Source organism: Oxyura jamaicensis, chromosome 2 (genome assembly GCF_011077185.1).
Source record: "Oxyura jamaicensis isolate SHBP4307 breed ruddy duck chromosome 2, BPBGC_Ojam_1.0, whole genome shotgun sequence".
In the NCBI taxonomy this organism is placed as follows: domain Eukaryota; kingdom Metazoa; phylum Chordata; class Aves; order Anseriformes; family Anatidae; genus Oxyura; species Oxyura jamaicensis.
In genome coordinates, this window is record NC_048894.1 from 105,868,934 (window position 1) to 105,894,303 (window position 25,370).

The following is a 25,370-nucleotide window of genomic DNA, read 5'->3' on the forward strand; positions in this document are numbered from 1 at the left end:
TCCTGCCAGGGTACCCAAAAATGAATACAGTATTCCAGATGAGGTTGCCCACTTCCCTTGGGACCAATGGGACATAGCTGATTTCCCCATGAATGACTAACTATATTTTGTATTAACTCCTTTTTAAATGGTAGGTTACCATAATTTATTTGCATGAAAATAAATATAACCACATGAGCATCATCTCTGGCACTTAGGCAACTGTTAATTTTTAGGTGAGTGATTAATTCTTTTCCCAGGAGAATATCTGCCAATTTGTATCTATTATTTGGTTACCTCATACAGCCTACAGAACATTCTGTATTAGAAAATTACTATTTAAGGGTGTTTTGTAATCAGCAGATGCCCTGTAGGTTGAAGTCCATGAAAAAATAAGATTTTTTCCTGCACGTTACATATGGTCATTTATCCCTCTTGAGAGGTTAGAAAGTCAGTAACAGATGACCCTTATGCCTGTCCTGTTTTATTGGTTAAAATGCTAATTCTTAAAAATATGTAGAATTTTTAATCTTGAACTCTGAAACAGAAAATAGCATCTTTGTTGAAAAAATAAATAATTAAATAAAAATCCATGCAAATTTCAATCTCTCTATTCTTTGGAACAAGTTGTAGGCATTAAACTTTGAATTCCCATTGTATAACCTCCCAGCAAGCCTTAGTCAACAGCATTTTTTCTTGTATTCCTCATTTCTCATTCTGAACTTCCAAATCTTCTTTTTAATCACTTGGCTCCTTACTTTGGTATAAACAAGCAATTAAACACAGTTTACATTTATGCCCATTTGTGCTTGTAAAGCATGTTCTTAGTGAGGATTATCACTGAGTCTAGCTTTTCTTTTTCTTGTGTTTGCTAAAAGTTCTTGGCAAGCTTTAAATTCATCTTTTTAGCTGTCAATACTACTTTGAAACATAGCTAAGAAATAAAAGACGAAGTAATAAAAGTTATTATTATTATTGCTGTGTGTCTTGAAAGAAATTGATTCTTTTGGTGGCAATGAAGAATAATGAAATATTCTGCCCTAATATTCAGTGCTCTTCTTTGTCATGTAAGCAGCTTCCTTTGATTGCTTTTATATTAGTACATAATATCCATGACCAGGTATTTCTACCTGAGCATTTGATTTGATTTAGATACTATCCTCATAAAAAAAATAGTAATAATAAAGAAAAATAAATAAATAAGTTGATTTCTTTGGTAACACTTATAATATTAGTTAAGAGGCAGTGCCCAGATCTGCATACAAACTGTTATGGGCTCAAACATGTGGTCTGCAGTCTCTCTCCCCTATCTTAGGTCAGTTAGGTCAGTTCTAATACCGTAAAGTAGGTATAACAGAAAACAGAAATAGAAAATTGTGTTGCAAGCCTGTGACCCATGCAAAAGCCATTAGGAACAGTTTTTGAAAGGAACAATTTTTATGCAACATTTTCTGAAAGAATTAGTACATAGTGTGTTTTCACAAAAGCCAGGCATAGCTTGTATACAGACCTAGATAACAGTACCTGGGAGAGCCTGTCAGGGGCTGCAGAACAAATCGTGTCTGAGCATCACAGGAAGATGTGGCGTCTGTTTTACACAGGCTGTTATGGGATGAACCCACACCTTTCCTCCAAATGAGTAAATTAGCCTTTAGCTGTTCATCTGAAGGTGGAAGTCACTTTCATAGCTAAGAGATGCAGTTGCTATCAGTATCATTTACCCAAGCAATATGATACTAACAGAATGTTAAAGGCCAGAGACTGTCTAGTTTAACTGTTCAATTATTCCATATAACTGAAAGTTCAGACCTAGCCGATTTCTGTCTTCAAATACAGAAATTTCTCAGATGTTATCAGTGTTGCTTATGGAAATGAATTGCATTGATTATTTTACCTGTACCATATACACTGATTTAGCTTTGCCATTTTCACTCTCTCTTATATGTTTCTTCTCAAACTTCTTATTTTTAAAGTCCACTAGTTCCTTCCTTCCTTTCTTCCTTCCTTCCTTCCTTCTTTCCTTCCTTCCTTCCTTCCTTCCTTCCTTCCTTCCTTCCTGTTTCCTTCCCTCCCTCCCTCCATTTCTTCATATTTCCTTTCCTTTCCTTTCCTTTCCTTTTTCTCTTTTTCCTTAGCTGTAACAATGATGAAGATATTTAACCATAAATAAAGAAATGTTCCTTCCATGCTCCGATGCACCTCAAACACTCAGTTAGCATTTGTTCTGCATTAGATGTAGCCAAGAAGATAAACCTGTATTGAAATCCTGATATTCCAATGACTGTGTTACAGTTAAGTAAATATATTCAAAGCGATGTTGCATGCAGACTAACAGTCAAAATTATGGTTGTAGCTATGGCAAGTAATTCTGAGTACTCTCATTTTTAACTTGCTGCCATGTGAGATTGCTTTCAAATGCTCTTTATTCTATGAAAGTCACCAGACTGCATTTTATCTACAGAACTGCTTCAACTGAGAAAGCATGCGTTAAAGTGTCTCTAAAATCTAAAATTTGGAAATCCAAATAAAAACCTCACAACTAAGAATGTTTTAAAATCACATGCAAAGCTGAAAAAAAAAAAAAAAAAAAAAAAAAAAAAGATACCTCTGTATTCATTGCTTGTCTTCTCATATTCTCATATTTACTGAAAAACACTAAAACACTTAAGATAGAAAGAAAAACTATTTTTCTTTTCATCTCAAACCAATCAATCACTGGGGCCCTTTCAAACTGCTATTTTAGTTATTTTCAGAGTTAATCTGGAGCATATGCAAAAATGTTTCCTCTGGAAACTGGACTCTGTTGTGTTTATTGTCTTCTCCTCTTCAAAGACAAGATGTATATACATCAACACCCAATTTCCCATTTCCACAGCTCTTGGCCCAATCTTTTCTTCACTCACATTTCCTTGCTAATGATTTAATTATAAACAGAATTTAACAGTAAATATCTACAGCCAAACCTATCCATAATGTAACTTCAGTGAAACCCTTAACTTGGGAATTAGTTTTTTTCAGTTATACCAGCAGAATCATACTAAGAATGAATCTATACCATTACAGCCAAACATTTTTTTTTCCCGTGATAGCGAGGAGTAAATTTCAGATAATGAATTTGGAGATCATCATGCCATTTATTATAGACATTTAAATACTTCAACATAGCTTCTCTGTCCTACCAGTGCTTCTTAACACAGATCAGGCAATTTAAGGTGGTCATGAGAGTGCCTAAGGTAGCCAGCAAAGTCCCTTTGATAGGAGAAAGATCTTTATTATCTGACACTTCTGTACCTTGTCATAATAGTCTGTTTTGATAGCCCCTAAACTTCAGTTTCTAAACATGCCTGTGGCAAGGAGAAGCATATTAATATACTTCTCCTTAAATAAGGGATGTGAAAGTCACTCAAGAATCAGAGTAACCTAAATTTGAAGTTATTTTGTTGGCAAAATGTTTCTGCTAAGTGGATTTTCTTGAACTCTTGTGCCATCATCCCCAATGCCAAACGTGCTCTTGTGGGACATACTATTATGCAATCTAATGATGTTTTTCTGGAATGGAATTATTTATAATTGCCACAGATTATATATCTCTTGACATTAAGAATGTACTACCTACACTACAAGGATCAAATAGTTTGGCATGAAAAAAGATTGGACATCAAATTTGAGGTGCTCTGAGGACAAAAAAACACCTCCTAGTAGCCTGTTTTCCCTAAAGCTTCCTATGTACATTGGAAGACACATGTGTATATCACTTCACTAGTTAAACCACTGTGGAAAAGAAAGCTATTATTTTCCCCATTGAGTTTCCCGAATGGAAAAGGTCAGTATCGACTGCATGCAAAACTATGATTGCTCTAAGTCGATATTTGAATCATCTCAGGATTTCCCCCTCTTCTTTTTCTTTGAATAGATGTCAGACAGGGCTTAAATTACAGAGATTTGGGGAATACAGTAGAACTAAACAATTAGTTGAATAAATACAACCAGTAACCCTTGAAACTTTCATGTTTAGCAACAATATAGGAAGTGCACAGTAAGAAGCAATACCTTTTTGTGACACAGCTGGTAGGGGAACACAATAGAAATAGTAAATGGTTTCAAATTTTCTTCAGAGTCTTCAGAGTACCAGCATCTATCTACACTGTTTCAAAAGAGAAAACCCAGTCCTGTGAGAAGAAAAAAAAAAAAAAAAAAAAAAAAAAATCCAAGTTGTTCCTTTTCCTTTCCTTGTCCCTTTCCTTTTCCTCTTCGTCTTCCTTTTCCTTTTTTCCTTCTCCTTCTCCTTCTCCTTATTATTTCTTTTCTTTTTCCTTTCTTTACAGAAAATCAAAAAATATCAAAGCATTCTAGAGAATAAACACCTTGCAGCTGCAATCCATGAATGACCTTAATACTTTTTACTCCAAAGTCTTAATACTTTCCTTAATACTTTACTGAAAGGGTTGTGAGGCATTGGAACAGGCTGCCCAGGGAGGTGGTGGAGTCACCATCCCTGGAAGTCTTCAAAAGACGTTTAGATGTAGAGCTTAGGGATATGGTTTAGTGGGGACTGTTAGTGTTAGGTTAGAGGTTGGACTCGATGATCTTGAGGTCTCTTCCAACCTAGAAATTCTGTGATTCTGTGAAATACCTTCACGTGGCCAATGCACACAAGCCACTGCTTTTTAGTGACATCTGAAATTAACTACAACCATAGATGTTGATAAGCATAGCAAATGAAAGAATAAGGTCAATGTCTGAGTATGACAGAGGCCCTTGAGGCAAAGATGAAAGGTGTATATTTGTTCGCTGCTATGGTATAGCTTTCCCAGAATAATACCTGTGTCCAAGCATCTCTTTGAAACTCGACAGGCAAACACCTTCCACTGACAGCCAATCATGGCTAGTCAAATTCTCCCTCCTTGCAGTTTGTCTCAGCATTTCTGTCAGCATGTGGTAAGAAGGGCTGTTTGTATTTTTATATTAAATATGAGTTCTGGTTTTGTGGCTTTTCTCACTCTGAAATGCACCCTGCTTGAGTTTTCTTCATAAATGTTCTCAAAATTCTCAGCCACTAATTCATACAGTTTAACAGCCACCCCATCCATCCCATCGTGATTTACAAATACATTCATGTGCAGTTCTGTTCATCAAAAAATAATAAAAAATATATATATTATATATATTATATATATTATATATTATATTATATTTATATTATATATATAAATTATATATATTATATATTATATATATTATATATTATATTTATATTATATATTATATTTATATTATATATTATATTATTATTATATATTATATATTATTATATATATTATATATTATATAAAAAAAGGGAAAGAAAAAAAAAAAGGTCATGTCACAAGTTTCCAGAAGATGCAAATGATTTTTAGCTTTCACAAAGCAAAGACAGCTTTCAAAGGTAGAAATGTATCATCTTCACATTCAGATAGTCTCAGAAAAGACCTTAAATTCTGGCATATTCCTGTTTCATGTAACAGATAGCACTTTGCTACAACTCCTTCAGTATCCATGGATCTAGCATTCACACAATCCACCTACTGCTGAGTGAGTTTCAAAAAGGTCTGAGTGTCTCCCGTGGTCTTTCCAACATTATTGTTGCTGATGTTGTGGCACCTGTTGCAGCACCCTCTAGCATTTTTCATGGGCTGTGGACCAACCGTGCATAGTGGTATATTGTCACCCACAGAGCCAACCAGATGCATTGTAGCAAAGTTGGAATAGTGACTTCCCATCACTAAAAGAGTGCAAAGCAAGAGCTGAGTATTTTGACCCAGAGCTGTTTGAGACATCCCTTTTTTTCAGCTGACACCCTTGGATATACCTCCTGAGTTTCTCTCTCTCTGTTCTCTCTGCTCTCTCATTCATTCGCACATGAGATTGCTACTTGTGTGAGGAGTGAACTTTCTTCTTGAGAAGTAATTATAAATAGGTAGGACACAGACACAGTAGTGTCTGTGTCTGTGTAGTATTGTCTATGTAGTATTAGGTTTGCTGCAGAAGTTCCATAGCACTGTACTTTGGCTACGAGAAAAGGAAGAGTCCAAGGCACATGGGCCTTGGTGTCAACCACAACATAAATGTTAACAACACAGCACATCACCCTTCTCTGCTCCAACCTCCGTGACTGGCTTACAAGCAGGAAAGGAGCATAAGTCTCTGCATGAGCAAGTTTCTGCATCAGAAAGTGGTGCAAAGACTCTGGCCATAGGTAAGGAAGGGGTTAGTTGGGGTGCATGATTTCGCAAAGCATATCACCACCGGAATTCTTCTGATAACCCAAGGAGCAGTAGGCAGTCTCAACATCCCTGTCATACCCAAGCTTTTCTTCAAGGCTGGCTAACAAAGGACTAACTGTAGTGAAAAATCCAAGTTAGAAAATTCCTATGTAATGGAATCAAAGACTAAGAACTGTATATTAAAAAAAAAAAAAAAAAAAAAAAAAAAAAAAAATCCCAGATTTTCACTCTTGCACCAGTATTGTAGGAAGAAGAAATAAAAATAAAACAAACAAACAAAAAAATCATTAGGATTTGCTAAAGAGATATTGATTAATTGATTATGTGAATTATCAAAGAGAGTAAGACATAAGCATTTTCTTAGGAAAAAAGACACAAGCAACATCTCTTTTGGCAATGTTTGCCACCCACAACCACCACTATGTGTAATTCCATAAAGGGGAAAAGAATAGAAAATAAACACAAGCCGTATAGAATGTATTGCAAATACATGATTTGTTTTGTCAGGTGTAGTTTCATCTTTCCATCACATCTCAGTGCTCTGAAGGGGCTTGTTTTGTAAAAGTAACATTGCCTTGCCAGCCTGTTGCTCTACTGTTGCTCTCAGCTGGTGTTGCTTTGCAGAATGTCTTTGAATGAAAATATGGCCTTCCTCTGTGCTAAGGAAAGTATAAAGTTCATAGCTGATCGTGTGTACTATGAAACAAGTTCAGCAGATTTCGTCTGAGCTTGATCCTATTGTGCAGATTCCTGACAAAGACCAGAAGGGTTGTTGTTAGTCTCTGTCATGGTTCTTAAAGAACAGCTGAGGTGAGTAAGGCTGAAAGAACAAAACTTCAAAGGAAAGACTTTCTAAGTCATCCCAAGGAGGCATCCCTTTTCTCTGTTGGGATCTTTATACTACCTACTGTCTCCATATGGAATATAACATTGCTGAATGACAGTGCATGCAAGAAATTTGTTCTACCCAACAGTAATTTGGATTTATGCACCACTGTGAGAAGATTCTACAGATGAAGTTTTATTATTTCCAACAGGAAGAAGATTGTTTGTCTTGGTAATAACCTTCAAGAAGAGAAAGAATTTACCTTTTGGACTCTGTGGGTTCATTTGTAATCTTCACACATGAACTTATGGTGTCTCTTTCTTCAGAAGAAGAGAGAAGATAGAGAACATTGGTCATTTTATTTATGGGTACAGCTGAGAACTAATGAATTGGTCTGGAGGAGTAGTGAGATTTTTTCCTTTTTTTTTTTTCTGGAGCTTTGCAACTAAATCAACTTTTTGGACATCTTTATCTCTGAAAATTATTGTTGAGCTTACATTCATACAAATTTGTGGGTTTGGATTTAATTTCCAGTAATTGTTTGGAATTTTTGCTATTTGTTATGTGCTAGTTACTGATTCAGTGATATTTCTTATGTATCCCAGTCAAGTAAATGACAAATATTCCAGCCGAATCTTTTCTTTTGCATATATTAACAATTTATTTTAAGATCCTGCTCAATTTTGGGAATGAATGAATGCAAAAGATTTGTGAAAATATTTTTTTAGAGGATATTAACATTATTTCATTAATTCTGTACTTGGGATCTTTATTACTGCTTAGAAAAGATAGATAAAGGTCTTTGATGAAATGGAAATGTGTCTATTACATGACTTTTTTTAAATAAAATAAAAAATGAAGTAAAATTTCTCCTCATGCATAACAATAACCCTTTCAGCTTCTGCAGGTGCAGATGTATCCTCATTGTACCTCACCTTTCTTCAGAGATATGCTTGTGAAATTCTTGCTGGATAGATATTTCCTAAGAGCACTGTAATAGACAGCTTACTCTGACCTGTGCTAATCCCCTGAGTAAAATTTTGCTTAAGCACTTCTCAATACATGGTAGAATGAAAATCACCGTGTTCTTTTGGACAATTTCCATTTCACATACACTGAGGGTTTCACATTCTCAGCATTAAAACATTGCCCAGATTTCTAAAGATTCTGGATGAAAATTTTCAGATTTAGGAGAAGTTGTATTCAAATTTGCAGACTATGTTATGACAGAGTAAAAGGAATTCATAAGAGATTTGATTAAATCAGTGGTTACATTTATTATATCACAAACAGACTAAAGTGTCAACTAGCAACATATATGTTTAGTTTATAAAGAATTATGTTTGCAAAGCTGAAAATACTTATGAACCTGATCAGCTGGCATACATAAGTAAATACCAAACCAAACAAACAAAAGAAATGTGTCAGAAAAGCTGAAGAACGTCTTATTTATTGTTCAAAAATGTCTATATAACTATTATCTAATTCAAGAATCCAGAGGTAATGTAATCTGGTTAAAAATAAACACACAAGCAAACAAAATCCACTTATTTTAGAGGAAACGTGAAAGAAACTATGAAAATAAATTTATATGGGATGTGGGACCAAATAGGATTTTTTTTATTAATAATATAATTTAGAAGCTAGAAAAGTGATAGGAGAAGCCAAGGAATGCATGGAGACATACCTGACCCTCAGAATTAAGACCAGTTAGAGGAGATCTTGGACACCTGCATCGGTCTTTTGTTGTTTTTCTTGGTCTTTCAAATATATTTGAGAAAAAAAAAAAAAAAAAAAAAAAGAAAAAAAAAAAAAGAAAAAAAAAAGCATGTAGGATTGCAGTTCTTTCGGCAGCTGAGCTCATTGCCCCTGGGAGACAATACAGGTCCATTAGTAGAAGAAAATGATGAAAGCAATCAATAATCATGCAGAAGATACAGGAGTGTTCAGCAAATATTGCTCTCCTGTACATATGAAGGGAAAAGATGATGGCTTTAATGTCCCAGATCATGGCGATGAAATATGTCCCTTCTCAACAGTTAAACACATAGTACAGCTATGGTGGTCTCATGAGCTTTTTATTAAGTGGGCATACTGAACTTGAAACCCTCTTTTCAAAATGCTGATCAAGCTCTCTGGCTTCGTAATGTCATTTTTCAAGGAGTCTTATAACTCAGTGAATGTTTCAGAAAACTGTAAGAAAGAAAATGTGACATTTTTAAAAGGATAAATGAGGTGGTTTGTCTTGATGTTGATCAACAACTAAATAATACAACAGCCAGCTCAGGAGAATTAATGGATAGTAATATAATTAATATGTATCAACACAGGCTCATGGTACATAGATCTTGTCAAATGAAATTTGATTTTTTTTTAATGAAATTAGGCAGTTGACCTAGTGTTACCTGGCATTTGATCAGGAAATTCAACTATACTTGAATAGCCATATTGGTACTGAAGTCCAACAGGTATTTATATCACCTAAATATGATTTACACATCGACATAGAAATTTTATTCCTCCACTACCTGGGTAGCATGAGCAAAATTCTACAGTCTGTCCTCACAGTACCCCAGAGACACTCACAGCAATTTGTTACTGCCCTGCAAGCTAAGCCATGTGCCAAGCATGATGTACTAGACCATACAATACTAGCATGGTAGCACTAGTGTGCACCTGACCTTCTCATGGTGGTTAGAAAGGAGAGCATGGATAAAAACATAAATAGACTAGATAAGAAGTAATGAATAATCATCTGCTTGTTGCTTATGTATATATGATTCATTTTAGGAGATTCAGCCATACAAGCAGAGTACTATGCAGACATCTAAATATATGAAACAGGTGATATATGCAGCAGTTCAAGGCCATTTAACAAAGGCTACATTATTCCCATTGAAATGTGTGATTTTAGAGTATGATATAGGACCTACAGTTCAACCTTTCCCTTGAGAACAGAGTTTTCAGTCCTAAGAAGCAGGTTAGCCAATAAACACAGCATTTAGGCTGTAGTGAAATGTGTATGTATATATATATGTGTATATATACAAACCAAAGGACTTGTCTGGTAATTTTAAACCATTAAAGCATTAGTATAAAACTCTTCTGAAAAAGTATTTTCTAAATGAATGTTAAACTCCAAGGGGATATCCAGGGAGCTATATATTACACTGACATTAACACCAAATGGGTTCATCTTGGTTAATATTCTTACAGTGAATGCCAGAACAATTCATCATGAGTGGCTACATATGGTAAAGTATTAACACATTTCATCAGGAAAACATCTTTCAAATGTCATGGTTCTAGCACTTGGGACTGAGAGAAGCTCAAGATGTGTGACACAAACCACTATCACATTTACAAATGCTATATTACAAGTAAGAGATTAATCTGGTATCTGTTAAGTAGGTTTTCCAAATATTTGATTACTTGACAGAATTTTGCAGTATATTAAGAGTGATCAGTGATATGAAAATTAAAAGAGAGAAAAATTTAATAAATTAATTTTGTTAAACTGAAAAGACCACTTTTCCCATAGAAATAACAGTTGGGAAGAAGTTTTACCCGCAACCAGATATTCTCAGATTGCCCAGATTTTAGCACTATTGTCTCAGGTGAGGAGTAAACTCAGTGCCAGAAGAAATATATACAAAACTGAAATGGGCAGCTATTGCTGTCTAACTCAGAAGCAAAGACAAGTTCATTCCAATGTTTTTGAGAAGTCATCCCCATACCTGACCCCCAAAGGATGCAGGAGATGAGCTTGAGAGAGAGACTGCAAGACTTCTTGTAAATGCAGCAGATTGACCTCATGTGGGTCCCCTGGCCCAAAGTATGATTTTATTTTGAACAGAACCATATATATCAATATATATGTCAAGACTGACTGATGGAGACTGCATAAAGAAGCAACATTTGAGGTGAATGGGAAAAAGGAACTAATGATGCCCAACCTGTTTGCTCAGATTTTTCACTTTTCTACACCATCAATGTAGATACACCTTCTGTGACCTACCTTCCCTCAGTCACAAATGTGCAGGTTAGTGGACAGAAAGGAGGCATGGCAACTGGGTAGACCCTGAACCACAGGAAGGAAAGCAATCTTTTCAGCTCAGATCCCTGACAGTGACTGTCAACATTGCTCAAGTGCTCGGGGAGGCAGAAGAGGTTTTTCAGTGTTGCAGATGCACCTTTGTTTGATTCTCTTTGCTTATCATACCTGAACTGTTACTTCACAACACTTAGCCCAAACCAATAAACACTTGTTCCAAGTTCCCTTTTCCCTGAAAGGGATCGAGTCAAGGGAGACGCGTCATGACCAAAAATTATTGGAATTTCTTTAATTAACTAAGCTGTTAATAACATAGTATTTGATACTTAATTGCAGTAGGCTATTATTAACAGCAGAAAATTATTCACATGGTGCATATTCCCCCACATATTTCACATGCAGACTCCCACCCTCACTCACTGCAGCCTAGCTGGAACAGCAGCTTGGGAGCCAGCCCTAGCTGCTTACTCAGAAGCAGAGGGACAGAAAATCCCACAAGGGATCCCTTGTTTCATCAGGTGCATATATAATAATATAGTCTTTCCCTGAACAAAACAGATAAAATCCTTCTTAGATATAATCAGCTTAATATGAGCTATTGTTGGTGTTGTGTGCTGGTGGCCTTCTGCAGATCTGGACAGCTTGTTGTGTCCTGAGTTTATCGGCTCTGACAAATCCAGTAGGACTACAAGTCTCCAAAGTTTATGAGCTCTTGGGAGACTTTTGCACACTATTCTCAGCACATTTTCTTCTCTATTTGACCTTCTACTTTCCAGTAATTCTTTCTCCATCCATACTCTATGCCTATAGAGTTCAGTTACATGAATTCACAAATGTCATAAAATGACAGAGCTCTTATTTCCTACACTTTAAAAACTTATAATCATCAAAGTGCATAGAAATTCATATCAAGAATTCTCAACATTTTTAAAAATATTTTTTAAATGATAAATTACAATTTCCACTAACTTTAAAGCACAGAAGCCAAAGAGTGTATTCAACAAGCAAATAAGATGCAGCCTGGCAGACTGCATACATGCTGAAGGCAAAACCATTTGTTTTTTTTATTCTTTTATCTGCATTGCAAAGGTCACCTTCCATGTCTAGTTTGGGCCTGTCATGGTGGCATTACTCTTATATAGAGAAGGGAGGGAGAAAAGCCAGAAGGTTGGAAGAAGAGAAGGAAGGAAGAAAAGGTGGGAGAGAGAAAGGGAGGGAGGGAGAGATGTGTCTCATAGAGATTTTTTGCCCCTTCTTGAGCTTCACGATATTATTCTTTGTTTCTAGAACACTTTCATACCCCAAGAAGAAAACTCTAAGTCTCTTAACCCCCAAGCCCTGAATCTACCTAGACAAGAAAAGCTAGCCTCCTTTCAGAACAGTCTTCTTTCTAGGGCAGTGTGCTGACCTTGACAACAGAGCAACACCACGCTTTTGAAGACACAGCCATAACTGAGCCTTGTCTTTCAGCTAATAAGCTCCACAAAATGTAAGTTTAGGTGTGGGACTGAGGCAAAGTTCTGTTATATGTTTCATAAGGGAGTGTTACCAGAAGCCAGTTCCTCTACAATATGTTTTAAACTAACCTCTAGAAATGCATCATGCAACATCTCCTCCCCTCTACAGTATCTCAGATTCTTGTAGTAGTGACACATGGTGCAATTCAAACAGAAGCAGAGTAGAGGTAGCTGTCCATTTTCATCCACACCTCTGAAGATTGAACTGACACTGAAGGGCCCCTCCATATGCCTAACTTTCTTTATGAAAAATGGCTTATTGTTGGCTATCTTTGGATAACAAAACACTACTGAGGAGCTAGATATAAATTTTTCATTTTACATAACAGTCAAACTACTGATGTACAGCTTTTCCTGCCAAGCCAAGTTTAAAGGAATAATGATGGACTCAAAAAAAAAAAAAAAAAAAAAAAAAATCACTCTATCTTTGAGAAAGGTTTGATTTCATGACTTTGTAAATTATACAAGAGTCTAGATGCTCATAAGCCCCCACTGTAGCCCTTGATGAAACTACTGCTTTTTTAAGTCCTCTCACCAGTTTGGCAGCAACTTCTGCAAATAACATTATATGCTCACAAATCTTCATCAGACTGCAGGATGGATTTATTAATACCCACAGTTTTGGCTGCTGTCCTCCATTTTAGCTTAAATCAATTTATAAACAGGTTATAAGGAAATTATTTTTTCATTTTCAGTTCCTAGAGCAGAACTAACTAGCCAGTTGAGGGGAACAATTGTTCTGCTCCATTCTGCATTGGTGTGGCCTAACTTTGAGTACAGTGTACAGTTTTGGGTGCCACAACATAAGGAAGATATTAAACTATTAGATAGTGTCCAAAGGAGAGCTACAGAGATGGTGAAGGCTCTAGAGGGCAAGAAATAAGAGGAGCGGCTGAGATCCCTTGGTTTGCTCAGCCCCGAGCAGAGCAGGCTGAGGGGAGACCTCATGGCGGCCTGCAGCTCCCTCACGAGGGGAGCGGAGGGGCAGGCGCTGAGCTCTGCTCTCTGGGGACAGCAACAGGACCCGAGGGAACGGCATGGAGCTGGGACGGGGAGGGTCAGGCTGGGTGTTAGGGAAAGGTTCTGCACCCAGAGGGAGGTCGGGCACTGGGACAGGCTCCCCAGGGAACGGATCATGGCACCAGGCCTGCCAGAGTCTGAGAAGCATTTGGACAACGCTCTCAGACATGTGGTTTGATTTTGGGGTGGTCCTGTGTGGAGCCAGGAGTTAGATTTGATGATTCTTGCAGATCTTTTCCAACTCGGGATATTCTGTGATACTATGATATTATGACTCTATAACAAAGTGCCCACAGCCTTGTTGGAAGCAGTTTTCCCAGGGGTCTCCTTGGTACCTAGCAGCTTCATAACAGAAGCAGAACAGCAATGAAAGGAATACATTACACAACCTGCACAAATTCAGTATTTAGAAAGTGTGTCAGCTAGTGGACAAATGATCCCAGTGATTCTTCTGGTCTAGAAACTCAGTTAGACATAATTTTCTTTGTTTTTAGTTTAAACGGCAGCAGCCAGAAATTGAAGGTCTCCTAATGCTCTTTCCCAGACTCGACCTTTCATCCTGAGGCCTTGTAGCTAAACCAGGTAAAAACAGCCACAAGGAAACATCAGTCATCACAGCTACACTGTGAAAGGATGCACATCTCTGGGAAGAGCTAACACAGCAGTCTCAGATCTTTACCTTGTGGCCAGCGTACCGTGTTGAAAGTGCCCTGTATTTTGGTTAATAGGGACTGAGTGTTTACATCATGTGGGGGTACCAGAATTAGATGTGCCCAGGCTGGTGTGTCTAGACAGCTCTGTGTGTCACACTGGCAAATTAGCTCAGGACACTGAACTGCTACAACTGCTTCAGTCTGGCACCATGCCTTCAGCAATTAATCTTGCTTTGTAGCAGGACTAATTAGTCCAGGGGAAGTACGAGACTGACCATGAGCATCAAGAGCAGAGCTAGCTTATTGGAGACTTTTGTAGGTGTCTCTGCATGGAGCTAGGCAACATAAGCACCCCTACACTAAAGTGGATAGCAAGCTTTTAAGGCATGAGGTTTTGGGTCTGAGTTTCATCTGTATTTAGGTCTTGGAATAAAGTGCCTTTAGGGTACACACAAATGTAATTTGTCTTTGGGGAAGAAAGAGGTTAACAGCCAGAATTGTAAGAAGGAGCCTTAGAGCTGTGCCTAAGGCCCTGGGATTTTTGCATGTAACATTTACAGAGCTGAACTCAGCTGAAGTTCTTTGGCAATATGGAGATAATGAGCAGCAAAAGAGAAAATTGGCTCTGTATTTCTGATATCGGGCAATTTACAAAAGCTCATCTGGCTGAAAATTCACCTCACACTATTAAAAAAAAAAAAAAAAAAAAAAAGTGTAAAACCACAATATTAGTTTGTCAGCCAAATGACCAGACTGACCCAGCTGGCTGTGCAGCCACAGGATTGCTTATTCTGTCTTAGGGGAGCAAGCTGGGCAAGGAGCAGCCAGGAAAGCAGAACTGCCCTTTGGAGGCAGCCTCCAGTGAGACTGAGCAGCATGATCTACAGTCATGGTAATCTGCAAGGGATGGAAACAAACAAAAGTGGACATACCGTGGGTGAACAGCTTAATTTATAAGCCTCCTACAAGCTGAAAATCAAGCAATTCCTTCTGATAGAAATTTCCATCTCAACATTTAACAGTGACACTTAGGACTTCCCTGCTTTCTCATCTGACTTTTATTTCCCTGTAAGTAAATATTTATGTGTTTATTTCAAATAGTGACCCAAAATCTTTTTCACCAAGATTTCCATGCCTTTTTTTTTTGTTTGTGAAATGGAGATATGCAAGAGAGTTCTTTTTTATTTAAAAAATAAAGAGAGAGAGAGAGAGAGAGAGAGAGAGAGGGAGTTGTACAAAGCATCAAGGAGGGCCACTGCGTGTCAGCTGAAAATAATGGATTCAGTGAAATTGCAGTTAATCCTGCTGAGGTAAATGAAAGCTGACTGCTAAAGAAAGCTGCTAAAGAAAGTTGAATGAACCTGCGTTTAAAGTCCTGTAGACATTTTGAGGCAAAACTGTGAAAGACAAGAGGGTTTTATTACGAATATAAGAGCTGCAAAGTGGGTCTACATAGAATTAAATGGTATCTCTCCTCTTTTATGAATAGTTTTTTGTAAAAATAATAGCTTAGAGGTGGCAGAGCCACTTGAAATTTCTCAAATGCTAAAAGTGAGTGGATAAAAACTTTTAAAGAGTTGGTGTCACATCCTTATATTATTTGCATGCAGGTAAGCTTAAACAATGGTCAAAATTAAAATTGGTGTTCTAAGAAATACAGAAAAATAAATAAATATAGTGTAAGCTCTCTAGATAGTATCTTCCAGTGAATCTTTATTAATGTTTCTGGGTTCCTCAGAAAGATCGTATGAATCCCTATTCACAATGGTGAGCTTAATTTCTCTTTTTCTTACCCTTTATGAAAATTTTAGATTTCTCAATTTGTTTTCTTAATTTTCCTTAAAAATACTGGAGAGGAGAAAAATAATAATAATATTTAAAAAAAAAAAATAGCCAAAAAAAAACAGTAAGCTATAGATGTAAAATGCATTCTTCTAATGACTAACTTTTGGCAGGTACATAGGTAGTTAATATAGTAAGGGCTAAACCTGTTACCAGATTTGGGAGCAGCAATATCAGAATAACAGGAACAGCTGGTGTTTTCTTGCCTTCCGTGGTAGTTAAGGGCAATATTCATTTTCTTGCACCCCCTGAGAATTATACTTCATAAATCTCTTTCAGTTACAGGGACCTAACAAATTGGTAGTGATTGACACTCTTCCACCTTTTTGTGGTGTATCATAGTTAAGGTCTTCTGGGCCTTTCTCATAGTTGTAGTTAGATATAGTATATTTTCTCCTCGTGTGAGTGCTGATTTGGTATTTTGATGGCAATTCTAGATAAAATATCTACTACTTGATAGGCTGAGTTGAAGGAAAACCAGGTCCTTTGTTTAAATGAAATGAAAGCAAAAATGACAAAAATTTCATCTCATCTCTTTGCTTTCTCTACACACCAATCTCCTTTATCATGCTGTAGTTTCACAGGCTCTTGAAGAAGAATGGCAAGCAAAAAGTTTAATAATTCTGGTATTAAAATTCATACCACATGTGTGTCTGTTCTGCAAATATTTATGAAAATCATCACCACGACACCACCACTATTGTGGGCTCCTAGGACTGGCACTGTAGACAAAACACAACTTTTTTGTTGTTGTTTTGGTTTGCTGTTTTTTTTTTTTGCCAGGAAAGGCTTTATTCCAGCAAATGGAATTTGTTGCATGCCACCCTGCTACAAGGTTTCAGAGGGAACTCCAAGCTCACCCATACCTCAGGCTCTCAGAGTACGTTCAAAATGCCTGGTCTCTCTGCCTGAGAGCAGAGTGCCTTGCCTGTCCTCAAACACCGTGCTGCTGCCTCCTCCAGGAATGGGGGTTAAGATGTGTTTTTTTTGTTTGTTTGTTTGTTCTGTTGTTGTTGTTGTTGTTTGTTTGTTTTTCTGTGAGAAGGCAAGGCAGTAACACCAATACTTTTCATGAAAATACAGCAGTAATATTCTTACAACCTCTATTTTTGGCAATTCCAAGATCATGCACATTGCTGGCACCTTCAGTATTACAAATCTTCCAAAAAGTAACAGAAAGAGATTTAAAAAAGAGTAAGTTGCAGTGGCAAGTGTGACACATGAGGACATTTGCTTCTATGTACATGAATTCTCAGAGAGCACAAGGAAAGATTTATCTGTCATCTGAGGTAGTTGCAGGGTGACTACTGGAAGATTTAGAAGATTCACAGGAATAGGCTGAGTGTCAGTAGACCAGTATTAATTGTGTTGTCACTTGCTATGCTTTGATTTGTGAAATGAAATGTATTATAGCCAAGGAGAACAGGCAAGAATGATGCTGGTTTTGTAACAGCAGACTTAGTGGTAATTACAGAGAAACACTTTGGTGCTGTATGACTAAGGCAAGTCATTAGGAGCACACTGTGACTGCACTATTGCAGAGAGTGTGTTGCTTTGTGTCAGCTTATGAGTAAACTCTACTTGGCTTCAGCATGAGTTTTAAATGAGTTGCTAATGCCATTTTTGAATCTTGGGAAAGTAGTTTGATTTGGAAGGTACATGCCTGTTTTGCAAGATAAAGTAAACAATAAATCTTGATTTTTCATAAAACAGAATGTCACTGAGTGGTAATAAAGAACAATGAGAAACTGGGTTTGCAGTCCCATCAGCTCTTTGCTCCTGAAGAGATATTCACAGAATGACATGATGGTTTAGATTGAAAAGGACCTCTGGAAGTCATCCGGTCCAACCTCCCTGCTCAAGCAAGACCACCCAGAGCAGGTTGCCTAGGACTGTGTCCAGGCAGCTTTTGAAGATCACCAAGGAGGAGACTCCTCCAGCTCTCTTGGAAGCTGTACAAGTGCTCCATCACCCGCACAGTACAGAAGTACTTCTTGATGTTCAAAGGAAACCTACAGGGCTTCAGCTAGCGCCTCTTGTCCTGGCACTGGGCACCACTGAAAAGAGCCTGGCTCCATCCTCTTTGTGCCCTCCCTTCAGCTGTTCATGGACATTGATAAGATCTCCCTGAGCCTTCTCTTCTCCAGGTTGAACAGTCTCAGCTCTCTCAGTCTCTCCTTATAGGAGAGGTGCTCCAGTCCCTTCACAATTTTCTTGGCCCTTCACTGGACTCTCTCCAGTGCGTCCATGTGTCTCTTGTGCTGGGGATCCTGAACTGTCCCCATTACTCAAGTTGCAGGCTCACCAGTGCAGCATAGAGGAGAAGGATCACCTCCCTCAGCCTGCTGGCATTACTTTGCTTAATTCATCCCTGCATACCATGAGTCTTCTTTGTGGCAAGGGCACATTATGTACTATATTGTGCATTAATATCTTGCCGTAGAGCCCAGAAAATAGCCCATAAATATCTACACAGCAAGACAGTTAGCTCATGAACTACTGGCAAGTTTACTTGTGTTCTTGGCAATGCAGTTATTATCTGGTGTTCTTTCTAATGCAGCTGCTAATAGCTCTGCTTCTTTCAAGCACTTGTTCCTTGCCCTCACCAGTTTCGCAGCTTTGGGGAGCTGGGAAGATCTGAACATGTTTTCTCCCTTCTCCACTTATCCTCTTCATCAGCTCCTAAAGAGTAATGAAGAAAGTGCCTCTCAAATGCTCAAGACACAATCAAAATTACTCAAGAAACATTATTGGACTTAAAAGATTAACAAATATCTCTATATATCATATTCATTAATATATTTCAGGATTTCTCATAACCCAAGCATGGGTTCAGAAGGCAAGTTTTGCCTTCCAAATGATCCTCAGGGAAATTCATCAGCTCCCAGCATGCTGAAGAGATGAGGACATTCATCTGAAGATTGTTTCCATGGTGACTATGCCAATGGAGGGAAAGAGAAATAGAATTTCAGGTGGTACCAAAGTAAACAGTTCAGCAACATCTGCTAAACTAGAAACAGGAACACATTATTTTGGCTAACATAACAGTTCAGAAAGGGCTGGATACTTAAGGAAGGCAGTTGCTATCTGGAGGATCCTAGCTGCCTGTGAGCTCCTGTCTGATTGCCTTCTCCAAAACAGATGCTAGAGAAAGGTCTGTTCCTGTGCTAGGGGAAAGAAAGAATGAATGGATATCTCCTAGAATTGGCAAGCAAGTATTATACATGAAGATCATGTCTGGCATAAGAAGGGTCCTTTATGCTAGTGTCAATCTCATGCTCTACACAAAGCCCTGGCAACACTCCAGACTTCTGCAAAACCTGTTAAGGGCAAAGATTTCTCCATCTTCTTAAGGATTTTGTTTAAGACTAGTAAAATATTTATTTTGTTTATTTTTTCTTTTGGAAAGGAAGACCTCCTAGCACTTGTTTGCAAAGTTCATTTTGACTTTTCTGTGGATTTCATTCAAAAGTTGTGAGATCTGTTTTATTGCAGGTCTCTTTCTACTTGGAATGTATGGATTCATTCCTTTTAGAAAATGTACTTACTTACTTGTCAAGAGCATGCTGTAGTTATGTTTGCATTGTTAAAACTCACTCTTCACCTATTTCATCTGCTGTTTTATGTAGTAATATCCTTTTTCCCACACATAAAATTAACTACCATCCCAGAAACAAGGGAGAGTACCACCAGGGAAGAAACAGCTGGGGAGGGAACAGATGGATAAGGAATTTTAGAATCCATGAAGGAATTACGTTTTTTGTTGGTGGTGTGTTTTCGTTTGTGTTTTTTTTTTAAACACAGGTTAGGCTTAAAAACAAGTGCAACAGCTTCTCTTTCCTTCCTGATTAGGTTCTGTGTTGGATATCAACAGTAGAACCAGAATCCAAAAAGCAACTGGTGAGTGCTGTTCCTGCTTTCACATTTACTCACCACCTCTTCTTGTGTGTGCTTGCTGCCAAGCTGCAAACCTGGGCTCTTGCCTTCCTTCAGCATGGGTTCAGCATCCAGCTTAACAAGAAGCTGTAATGGGGATGACTGCAGCACCAGTTTGTATGACAGCTTGCCTCACTGATCAGTAGGACTTGATACATTTCCTTCTACCTCACCACGGAGTTTGCGTTAACATAAAAAAAAGCAATGCCCACATAAGAGTTGTACCTATGCAAAATGGGCAGCTGACTTAAAAAAAAAAAAATGTTCAAATGCATCCAAGGTTGGATGAATCTAGGTCAGACTTACCTGTACAAATGTGTAGCCTAGTCCAGAGATTTTAGTAAGTTGAAAAACCTCTTATGCATTTCCTGGGGCAAGTAAAACATGACTACAAATACACATCTGTCTTAAAGATAAAATCTATGAAAAGGAAAACCTCTGTTCTGCAAATGTTATGTTCCTTACCATCTCTACGCTCTAATAAATTGGGTGGTTCTTAGGTTTTCTGCAAGGAACCAGCTTGCAACCAGTTTGAGAAATTAAGCAAATCAGAAACAAATAATAGAGGAACTTTTCAGTGATTGAAATTGTTAGCATGGAATGAAGACATTAGCAGGATCCAACAGCAATGATTTTTTAAGCATATTATCTACACTGTACAGATTATTTCCCATAATAAAGGTGACTTTATCTAATATTTCCATCTCTTACTTATGTGGAGGATCTTCTCGAAAAACTATTCTTAAATTGGTATTATTCTTGTATCGTATTTTAAATCCCCTAATCAATATTCACTGTCTTTTTATTTTTTTTTTGCCTTTTTTTTTTCTTTTCCCCTTTAGGACAAGACTGTTTTAGCCCATTATAAATTTAACATTGTAACAGAGTTGCAAATCCAATTCAAATCAATGGCTTGTAAGTTACAAACCCTAATGATCTAATCTGTTGTTAAATATTCATGAAGGAAGCTTGGAGAACATGTACTCCCCTCCTTTCTAATGGACGTAAAAGAACCAACTGCATTTCACTGATTAATCGTGTGCATTTTCTTATTGCAGAAGAGTATTACAAACGCCTCTACATTTTGAAGGTCTTATTCCAGTCTACAGCATTTATTCACCATTAATGGAAAATAATGACAGCTTCTCCTTTATATTATATGGAAGTACATTAATACTAAACATACCTATTCTTTATAGCAGTTTTTCAGCTGGAATCCTCTGTGGGATACAAGCCATAGCAGACACAGGGATCCACAGATATAAACCTCTGCCAGCCATGAACTCCAAAGCTCATGATGATTTCTGGGGAAAGGATCAAGGACAGCATATACGTACAGAAATCATGTAGGTCCCTTCTATGACAAAATGCTGCAGGAAGTATACTGACCAATGAGAACCTTTAAGTATTTGTTGAGCTGACTTAGGATTTTGTAAGGAAAGGGTATATACTAAGATATGTACTTTTGCCCACATAATTTCCCTTTCTCAGACAAGTACACGTCCTTTTAGATTTTAAACTGACAGAAAATATTTACCAATGCAAAGAAGCACACGCCGCTAATCCCAGCAAGTGACCTTTGTCAGGAAACACTGTTTGGAATGTTGGCACCCCGGTAATGCTAGGAGGCTTCTGATTCTCTGCAAACACAGAAATGGAATTAAATAGCATTCATCTTCTTCTGCCTCAATTTCCTGTACAAATTTTTTATCCATTTTAAGTTATCACTTTAAGCATCCATCTGGGGGAAAAATTACATCAAAAGCCACGAAAATTTCAAGCAATAAAAATATCTTCCTACACTTTCCAAACTCACTGCTTGATAAAATAACTAAATCTGGGAGGCTTAGGCTGACTCAGCACTCAAAATGGGCCTGATCCGGAAGTTGTTATGCAAGTGATGATCTCTGCTGAGATCAATGAAAGTATTGCCTGTGCACATCCTCTGAGATCAGGACTCATCTATGACTCAGAGTCATTCTCACTCCCCACTTTCCTCCCTTACCTCAAAAGATCCTAAATTTGTTACAGCCGTAATGTCATTATATTTAATCTATTTTGAAACATGCAACCAAAATTTAACAGCTCTCCATGTATACTGCTGTGCTCTACTGATTAAAAACATTTCACTACAGTAGCTACCCTTATTTTTGCTCTTTCTTACTTATTTCATTAGCCAGAACAAAACAAAAAGCTCACTTCTGAATTCCAGACAAAGTAGAATTTCTAGCAAGGTGATAAAAGAGTGTGTGTATCCTTTGTTTGCCTACAAACCACCAGGCAGCCGAATTGTGACTCCTGCAGAAAACTGAGAAGGCATCTGGAGGGTTTTGCAGAGTACACTCTGACCTTCTAGCCCCTTTTGATTTGCAAAGGTCAGGCAGTTTAGGATGATAAAGCACCGCCAGTGAGAATTCACAGGAAGGAATCTGTCTCAATCTACACAGGTAGACTCTTTTCTCTGGATGTGTTTGTGGTGAACAAGAAGCTGCTGTTTTATAATCTAATCACAATGATTTGTGATGATTTTATGAATAGTGAATGCAATCTAGTCAGGGAAGTGACATTACTGTATACAAAGTTATTAGTCTTCCCTGTGAAAGTAAGAACTAGCTAAATAGAGGATAACCAGAAAAAATAAGTGGGAATAAGGCCTTTCACCTTGACTGTTGCATAAATGCCATCAAAATAACCAGGCAGGGAGGGAGCACTTGCATAAGAGCAGACTACTTCCAAGCTGTGGCACATGTTGGCCACTGCAGAGAACAGTGCTGGTGTCACTAAACAGCTCGGAAGTGACTCATGTTCCTGAAGGGGGAAAGGAATGAGGGAGAGGTTATAAAAGGGTCCTGCACAATGGAAAGTCCTTTTCCTTGACATCAGGCAAGACAGACATAGCTGGTGATTATGAGGCTGCCACCTGCATCCCAGCTGCTGTGCAAGTGCTTTAGGACACAGCGAACCTGCAGGGTCACCATATGGAAGACAGACATATGCTATACAGACTACACATAATTATAGACAATTTATCAAACTCTTCTTTTTTGAAAGGGTTTTTCTCTAAATAAATACTGTTTAGCTTGCAGCAGGCTGTTCATTTGCATAGGTCTGTATACACGCCTGTTAACTCAGATATTCTGCTCATTTAGAAATGTCTAGAAATGCTTGTTTCAAAATAATTTGGTGTGAGGACAGTTACATGTCACTAAGCAAAGGATAGGAAGCCTACCTGGAAAAAAAAAAAAAAAAAAAAAAAAAAAAAAAAAAGTAGGTATTCTCAATGCCCTTGCTTAGCTAACTCTGCTGAGGAAACGGTTAATTTGATAAAGGAGATCATTGGAAGTGTTACAGACCCTCTTCTGGGTCAGTTTGTAACAGTATGTTAGCCAAGCACAAGTTTTGCCAGGTTATATACATTCTAGAAGTATAAAACAATTATTATTTTTGCTAGATTACACAAGAGATAGCCAGGTTCCATCAAACCATTGTGCAAAGCTTAGTGTGGTAACCATCCCTGACAAGGCACACAGAATATTTGCCAGGTGGGCAGGAGGTGAAGGGGCAGCCTCCACAGCTGCATGGGACAGATCCTGAGTGTTGCTGAGTTGTCATCTTCACTGGCTCCATCGATGCAGATGGCAGTCTTTACGATATAACTGATGATTCCTTCTTTTACTTCTGTATAGGATTCCTTGCCTTTCCATATCACTGCTTTCCCTTTTGAATCCTTGACTTACTAATGGTCCATCCCCAAATCCTAATTTTTACCTTCCTTTTCTCTATGCAGACTTTCTCACAGCTCTTCCTGGGTGCTCTTTCTCAGCAGTATGAGTGAAGGTTACACACTTGTGCCCTGGCCACTTGGCCGCCAGGCAGCTAAAGTGTCTGGGGCAGGGTGAAGCTTACAGCAGGACTTACAGGCACATTTCAGAGACTAAAGACCTGAAAGCAGATGCACACCTCTGAAACCAGCAAAGGGTTATCCCAGAGACAGTGGCAGCATCCCCTGTGGTTTTGGCAAGAGCATTTACCTATGCACATGGCTCTGCATTCTGCACTGTCTGGGCAGGGATCTCTGTTTCTGCCTCACCATCAATCTATTAATACATTAACCCTCCCTTGCAATGGATTACACAGCTGGTGAGTGGGAGTGCGCATACAAGTTAGCATTCTTGCTAAGGTGTTATTTCCAAGGTGTTCTTGCCTTCAGGCTTCCAGTCTGCAGCTGAATCTCAAGAATAATAAGGAAGTGAGGAAAACAGAGAAGAAAGTCAGTGGCCACAGTGCCTGTGATAACATGCATTCCTGAACATCCTGAGTTTTTTTTTTTTAATGTTATGACCATTTTACTAAAAAGGGTCATTTGATTTGATTACACCTGCCATGGCTTGTATAACAGAAGTTTCTGATGTCATGCCATTATCATTTCAAGAATATCCACGTCAGCCTTCAATGTTGTCAAACAGGTAAAAATAGCATAAAGGCTTGTATGAGCCTTTACCACAGCCGATCGCTTTGGACAGTCTTCTCTAAACTTCCCAAGAACCAAAGAATATCTAAGAATTTATATATCAGCATTCATTAATTCCCTTCCTTCAACTTGCCAAAGTCATCATTAAGATGAGTAGAATGGACCAAAAAATACATAAAAAATAATAATGCATATATATTCATCTGACTGTTTCATAATTTCTGCTGCTCCAATCTTAGCTAAAAAATAAAATTCAGTAAAATAAACAGTCAAGACCATGATAGCAAGTCACAAATAGTCCGGATAATTTAATGAGGAGTTGTCAAAAACTCTCTACTTCAAAAAAGACACATTTCCTGCTACTTTAATTATGTGAAATGTTCAAGGGTTTCATATGTAAATAAAAAATCCTAAACAGCAACACTGGGTTGCATAAACACGGATCTTGTCTATACTTGTGCACAGATGAGTATGCCATTATTTACTTTATAGCATATTGCTAAATCATACAGATTTAACCATGCCAGTGTAGATGAAGTGGTAAAATCTCTCCAGTTGCCTTCCATATGGACACAGTTGTTTCAGTCTAAATCTGCCTGCATCAGTGAAAGCTGTTCCCATAATGGACATAAGTAACAAGCAATTTCAGAATACATAGTCCTGCTTTCCAACTTAAAAAATAAATAAATAAATAAATAAATAAATAAAAACTTTAATAAATAGGCAAAAAAAGTTATGTGTGGACTGGACTCAAATTCACCAATTTTCTTAATTTCTTCCTTCATACAGAACCAAGGAAATATCCTTTG

At 37.8% G+C, this 25,370-nt stretch overlaps 1 long non-coding RNA gene across 4 annotated transcripts in view; it reads right to left on the reverse strand.

Moving 5' to 3' along the window:
• LOC118162359 overlaps positions 1 to 8,861 on the reverse strand; it is a 54,182-nt gene extending 45,321 nt beyond the window's left edge. For 2 of the 4 annotated variants that reach the window (XR_004748414.1, XR_004748413.1), the window contains exons 1-2: positions 8,756 to 8,861; positions 4,030 to 4,148 (exon numbers count right to left, since the gene is read on the reverse strand). This is a non-coding gene — a long non-coding RNA (uncharacterized LOC118162359). The remainder of the gene's footprint in view (positions 1 to 4,029; positions 4,149 to 8,755) is intronic. The other 2 variants (XR_004748416.1, XR_004748415.1) reach the window with 2 other exon arrangements.
• Between the last annotated feature and the right edge of the window lie 16,509 nt (positions 8,862 to 25,370).